The sequence below is a fragment of the Balearica regulorum genome, chromosome 1 (assembly GCF_011004875.1).
Source record: "Balearica regulorum gibbericeps isolate bBalReg1 chromosome 1, bBalReg1.pri, whole genome shotgun sequence".
NCBI classification, from domain to species: Eukaryota; Metazoa; Chordata; class Aves; order Gruiformes; family Gruidae; genus Balearica; species Balearica regulorum.
In genome coordinates, this window is record NC_046184.1 from 60,888,068 (window position 1) to 60,894,644 (window position 6,577).

The 6,577-nt window shown below is 46.2% G+C and overlaps 1 long non-coding RNA gene across 4 annotated transcripts in view; it reads right to left on the bottom strand.

Moving 5' to 3' along the window:
* LOC142602059 (uncharacterized) overlaps positions 1-5,799 on the bottom strand; it is a 38,699-nt gene extending 32,900 nt beyond the window's left edge. The window contains exon 1 of one of the 4 annotated variants that reach the window (XR_012835717.1): positions 5,594-5,799. This is a non-coding gene — a long non-coding RNA (uncharacterized LOC142602059). The remainder of the gene's footprint in view (positions 1-5,593) is intronic. The other 3 variants (XR_012835718.1, XR_012835714.1, XR_012835715.1) reach the window with 3 other exon arrangements.
* Positions 5,800-6,577: the final 778 nt, after the last annotated feature.

The following is a 6,577-nucleotide window of genomic DNA, read 5'->3' on the forward strand; positions in this document are numbered from 1 at the left end:
ACGAGGACACACATTCTTGCAGAGCTCTGGTGGGAAATCCCCTATTGAAAAAGGAGCCCATGTTTCAATGCAGGACTGTTTATGTACCGATGTGAGAGACATGATACAAACCATCAGCCTGGCAGATAGAAGTGCACTTATTTATTCTGTTGATGAATATTGTTTGTGTGCCCTTCTGCACCATGTAAATGGAATTAGCTTCAAAGCATTTTTATTTTGGGAGATGGCTTCTGTTTCCAGCCATGGCCTTGGATTTGCAATGAAGAATTTTTTAACAATACAAAAAAAACCCCTCAATACCCCTATGATCTTGTAGGCGCATTCTGGCAGCATCGGAATGCCGCCCCAAGATCTGCACTCAGGCTGCAGATTGGTAATATTGGCATTTCCTAATTTGCAAGAGCATGGCTTGGCAAACATGGCATTCTTCTAATGCATTTTTGGTGTGCATTTAACTGAGCTTTTAAAACTGCTATCTGAAAAGGTAGGCATACCAATGAATTCCAGCCAAAGCAAGAGAGGGATGGTCCAGATAACCTCTCAGCCCTATTACATTTTGAGGTGGAATCACTCTGACCTTTAAGCAAGTCATCAACAGGGGAGTAATCAGACTCATTACACTGCCCTTTGCCACAAGGCAGCAGGGAGCTGCAGGGACTCTCCTCCTCTGGTGGACAAGCTTGCAGTAGAGGCAAGGCCCACAGATGCTGACTTTTCTGGTTCTGGTGCACCTAAGCTTTGTTCCTTCTTTACTCTGCTGTTTCTCCATCTCGCCTCCTGTCTCCAGCTCTTGTCTCCATCTTGCCTCCACCTTCGTCCTCTCCATATCCCAGTGCACATCCCAGTCCCCAACACCAGTCACACCCTCCCTTCTCTCTCCCCACCTGTATGGCAACTGATTTGCCTTTACCTTCCCTTCCTGCTCCACTGGTGAGTCCTTTGTCCTTTGTCTAATTGTGTGAATTACTTCCCTCCTGAATTTAGACTCCACGGGGCTTTGAGAGGGGGAGCCATACCTGTTGCATCACACCTGTATAGCCAGCAGCAACTGAGAAGGAGAGTCACTGGCCCCAAATTGTGCACTGCTCACCAGCTCCTGAAACCACAGGACAGACCTTGGCATATTCATCCCTGCCCTATGCCTCTCACCTTCCCTCTTCAAGCATAAAAATCAAACTCTATATACAGCTGACAGTAGCTACTACAGGGGAAGGGCTACTTCACCTCTTCTATCAGAAGATTAATCTAAGTATAATCCTGTCAAACTTTTAGTGTTTTTCAGACACTTCTTCACAGAGGCACAAGGGTGTAAGCTGCCTGCTAGTGTTGTTAAGCACTCTCCTTTCTCTGTCCTAGGGAACAGAGGTTACAGACTGAGTCAAACACTGGTGGAGATGCAAAGTTAGGGACCTGCAAGCTCTCGCCTTCATTTTTTTAAGTCTAATGTAAACAGCCCATGGCACCTGGAGGCTGGTGGGATGACCCAGGAGTCAAGAGGAGGAATTTAGGTCAGTTTACAGCTCTTATTTTCTATTTGTTTTCAAGCCACTGCTTTCAACTTAAATGGCCACTGTTTTGGGTCAAACAATCACATGTAAAAGATACAGCAAACCCAACCTTTGATTATGCCTGGAGAGCTGAAGGGAAGCAAGTTGTTAAGCCTCTCCCCTCCAAGCATCACTTCTGTCAGACTGAGGGATCCCAGACTTGACAATTCAGATAATTAGAAGTGGCGAGGGGAGAGGAGCAAAGGAAAACACCACAGCTTATTGCAATCCCTCAACTGTCAATCTGCCTTAAATTTCATGAAGAGACAGCACAAGGGTGCAAACCCAACTTTAAAAAAATCCTCTGCAAATCCTGTTACCTTTTTTGTATGCATGCGGGATGCACTCCACACTAGGCCATTTCTGCTGTCGTGAGCTAAACAAAATTGTGAGGGAGACGGCAAAGGAAACGCTACAAGCGGGAGGAAAGGACAGCATGCCTGTTGCAGATAGCACTCTTGCCTCCATATCATCATTAATTTAACATCCTGGTAGAAACTGCCTGGACAGTGTGTTAATCTGTCCCTGTCAGATGACATGGAAAAACCACTACGGTCCGACCCCTGGAGGTCACCAATAATCCCGCAGCGCTTCTCAAAACAATGCAATGTTAAGCCCGCCCTGTGTCACAGGCAAATTGGCTTTATCTACCCAAAATTTAAAAAATCAAACAGCAGCCATCATTTTAACAAGTTTGCCCCTCCCAGACCTTGATGGTCAGGGCCACTGTTAACAAGTGATCAATTAGCCTGCTTAAAAACACTGATAACAACATTTTTGTGTCAGAGTGACAGGAGGGCTGACTGTCAGGACCTAATCTCTCCCTTCTTCACGGCAATCATCTCTGAAAACTAAACAACTTGCAGGCTGGATGACAACAGCATTTAAACCTCTTGCTGTGCTTCTTTTCAAGATACCCTCGGAGAAATTAAGTGGAATTTTAAGACACGGAAGGCTGAGGAGCAGGCCCCTCCAGCTCCCTGGCCCACAGAGCTCGTGCCCCCTCAGGACTCTGGTGCTGACCAGCCTTGGTGGGATTTGGGTTCAGACAACACAGATGCAAATTACTCTTTTCTGAGAAAGATTGAAACTGCTCATATTGCTTCAACAGATGGGTGTGGTTTGCAGACCCCAGCCTTTGTTTGATGAGGACTATTTGTTCTTCCCATTGCTGATCATCTTGCTCCCGTCAGACGCTTCCTATGCTATCAGTCCCAGGGCTTCAGTCAATGTAGCTTGTGGATTTACCTTCAGATTGGCACTCCTTTCAGTCTTCTTCTTAGGGCAGAGAAATGAAGCCAAATTTTGCCCTCGTACAAGAAAAGCAGCTGCTGTGCCTGCAGTTTGGCTGCAGCCATGTGAAGCCGGTCTAAACTCGAATCTGTAGGCCCAGGGCCGATCCCAAGCTTCATGGCAGCACAGGCAAATTGCATCTGGCATGGGAACAATGTACCTCAGTGTGTGTGCCCTCTTTTACCCTAAACCCTTCCTCACCACCAGAGCAGCAGGATGCTAATGCAGGAAGCTGCCTGCCCTGTCAGCCTGTTAGCTTGTCTTTGAATAATTGTCCCCCATGTCCTCTGGCATGGACAGGTGGGCAGCCAGGCAGAGGCCACGCTTAGGGCTGGGTGTATTTGGGGCTCTGGCTGTGGAGTGCCCAAGGGGCAGGTACCCACTGTCCACCCAGAGCCCTGGCTAGAGCCACTGGGCCTCTTCATGAGCCCCCAGGGCCACATGTGTATCATAACCCCAGCTATAAGGCTGGGACCTTGGGTTTGCCTTGTACTGTAAAATGCTGCATGCTATTCCTGTCCTTACAACACAGCACAAAGTCTCTTAATCACTCATAATCACTGGGACCTATTATTTGAGCTTTTATAACAGAAAACTGCTTATTTTCTTTAAGACTTTTTGTTCAAACATGCAGGTTACCATGCAAAAAGGCAATGTACCAGCAGACCTGTAGAGGACATAATCTGATGCGATTCTTAACCTGTTTGAAGACCTCATGAGAACAAGGAGCAAACAATGGGCTACACCATGGCTTTGCCCGAAGTCATCAGCGCTGCAGTGTCCAGGGACGGACCGAGCACTGAGCAGTGGCTTGGAGCCACAGCAGCCTGCCACCTGCTTTTGCTCTTTGCTCGGAGAGGAAGAATCATGGTACCAGACCTATGCCTGACGGTGCAAATGCCACCTCTCCCAGTGTGCTCCAACTCTCTTACAATGGTCAACATGACACAGGGATGGAAAACGGGTACTTCTCCACTCCTCCTCAGCCCGCTTCTACCTCCAGGTATAGGAAACTTGGCCACCTCCTTTCTGGGCATCCCCACACCAGGAGCAGCTGATGCAGGCAGCAATGGTTCTTCATGCATATGCTCCCTGCCTGCTGGCTTGTGTACCCCACCACCTGTCCCTGAACTATCATTATGCCTAAAAACAAACAAGGCCCTAGAAATTTCTCATGAACCCCATTTATAACATAAATTCTTCACTGGAATCCACAACACGGAATCCACAACACAGAATCCTAAGCCTTAATTTTACTTTCCACTTCAAGCCTCCCTTATGCCCCTGGAGAAGGGCTGTATGAAGCTCAGTATATAAAGTCTCACCCTCAGGATGTCAGCCTTAGAAACACAGTATTTTCTAATAAAATACAGCTAACCAGGCCAGTTCAGGCACAGACCTACCTGGGGGAGAAGCCTGAATCCATGATGGCCTTGCCAGCTAGAGTACGAAGTGGTGCCTTAACACACCAAGAAGTCATTTTTATGAGCATTACTTTGCAGTACAGCTGCATCTGGTCTCCACATTTCCACTAATTCCTGCCATTTCTGAGTAATTTAAAATAACTCCTGTTACCTCACTTTCTCCCCTCCTGCCCATTACATTTTTTTAATCACTGATGTCACCTCAGCTCTTCATTCACAGCAGAACCAGTTTCTCACTCCCACTTTGGCTGCTCAGTTTCCAGTCTTGTCACCTCATCCTTTCTCTGTTCATGAAAACTTACCCTGGCTTGCACTAAGTTTCTTTTGCTGCCACTTCTTACCACCTTCAGTTTTTAAAAATGGCCTCTTTACGCTGTCCACCTCTCCTTGTCCTTCTTAGTGTGCCTCTAAGGAGGCGCTCTTTTCTTTCTTAAGGCATCAGATCCCAGAATGGTATGGAAGGGATTGGAAGGGACCTCTGGAAATCACCTAGTCCAACCCCCCTGCTAAAGCAGGATCACCCAGAGCAGGTTGCACAGGATTGCATCCAGACGGGTTTTGAATATCTCCAGAGAAGGAGACTCCACAACCTCTCTGAGCAGCCTCTTCCAGTGCTCGGTCACCCTCACAGTGAAGAAGTTTTTCCTCATGTTCAGATGGAACTTCCTGTGTTCCAGTTTGTGCCCATTGCCCCTTGTCCTGTCACTGGGCACCACTGAAAAGGGTCTGGCCCCTTCCTCTTGACACCCGCCCTTTAGATATTTATAAGTGTTGATGAGATCCCCTCTCAGTCTTCTCCTCCCCAGGCTAAACAGACCCAGCTGCCTCAGCCTTTCCTCATACGAGAGATGCTCCAGTCCCCTAATCCTCCTCGTAGTCCTCCATACCATGTTCATTTATTATTTGGTTTTTATACAAGAGCAAATTATGATTCATTCTACAAAAGCTGCCTATTTTAGACTTCAAGAACATCATCAAGTTACTGGATGCAAAATCAGCTCCTGAAGTGTTGGCAAGATTAATTAGGTAAGGTTTAGAACCAGAGCTAATAGCCTCTCCCTACCCCATGCAAATGCCGCGGTTGCCCTTACCTTGAAAGAAAATAGGCATAAAGTTTTGGATGTGTTAGACACATGCCCAATCAGGCCTTGTTTGTCATACAGCTCCAACCTCTGTTCTTTGTCAACTAAAGCCATTCAGTGTGTGTTCATGGTCCCACTGTATGTGAGAGCACCATCCAGCCACCAGACAAAGAGCTGGTGCTGGAGACCACTTTCAGTCCAGCTAGCTAAGGCTTGGGGGTGGGATCCACACCAGCCAGCTTCTCACCTGGCCATGCTCAGTGAGAAGTCAGAGCCTCTTCCTCCAAATGAAGGTCCACAGTCCAGCTCCAGACTGGATGCCACACTTTGCTACAGAGCCAGTAGTAAGAGCTTTACTCCTTTGAGGCCTCAGCAAGACAGCTTGAAAGTGGATGTAAGAGCCATCAGGTTGGAATTAGACCGTTGTGCAAGCAGGACTTTCCCAGAGACAGCACCTATAATTGCCAAACACGAGATCTGCCTTGATGATCTCATTGCTGAATAATTCAGTGATTCCTTTCAGTTAACATCAAAAGGGATGAGCAATCTTCAAGGGGGGCATAGCCTTACCACAACCTTATAATAGAGTTATCACAGGTGTGAGGGCTAGGGGAGCATGTGAAGCACTAAGCTGACAATACCCTTTTATGTGGGAACGTTAGAAATGAATCTGCAGGTCCAAGGTCACCTAGCCTGCTCTTTGGAGACCTTCCTCAGAATTGCTCTCCACGCTGCATCAGAAAGCGTTACAGACAGCTAAGCTGGCATGTGCAGTTGCTCTGATAAATCACACAAGAAGTTAGAAAACAAATGCTGGCTTCTCCTTTCTAAATTATTTTTCTCCGTTTTGTTTAAATCTTAGAAGTTATTTGATTGTTTCTTTTAGTTTCTTTTTTGGCAGCCTTGGACAGTCACACAAACAGCTGCAGAGAAATTGCAAAATAAACCCTCCCCCTTCTCTTTTATTTTCTGGTAAGTTATGTTGGGAAAATAAATATGAATGGCACAGATGTTCCATTTTTCTCTCCGCATAAAACAGTTTATGACATCTTGCAAACGCTGGAAAAATACTTCTTTTAAGAAAGAGTTTTCTCTTTCTCAAGCACACTACATTTCAGAAATGTTTTAAGGACAGTTGTAGAGGAAAGCCTTTTTAGGATGCCTTTTTCTCATTTACTAATAGCATCAGAGAAATAAACTGAATGTTTTAAAATTAATTTTACTAGATATT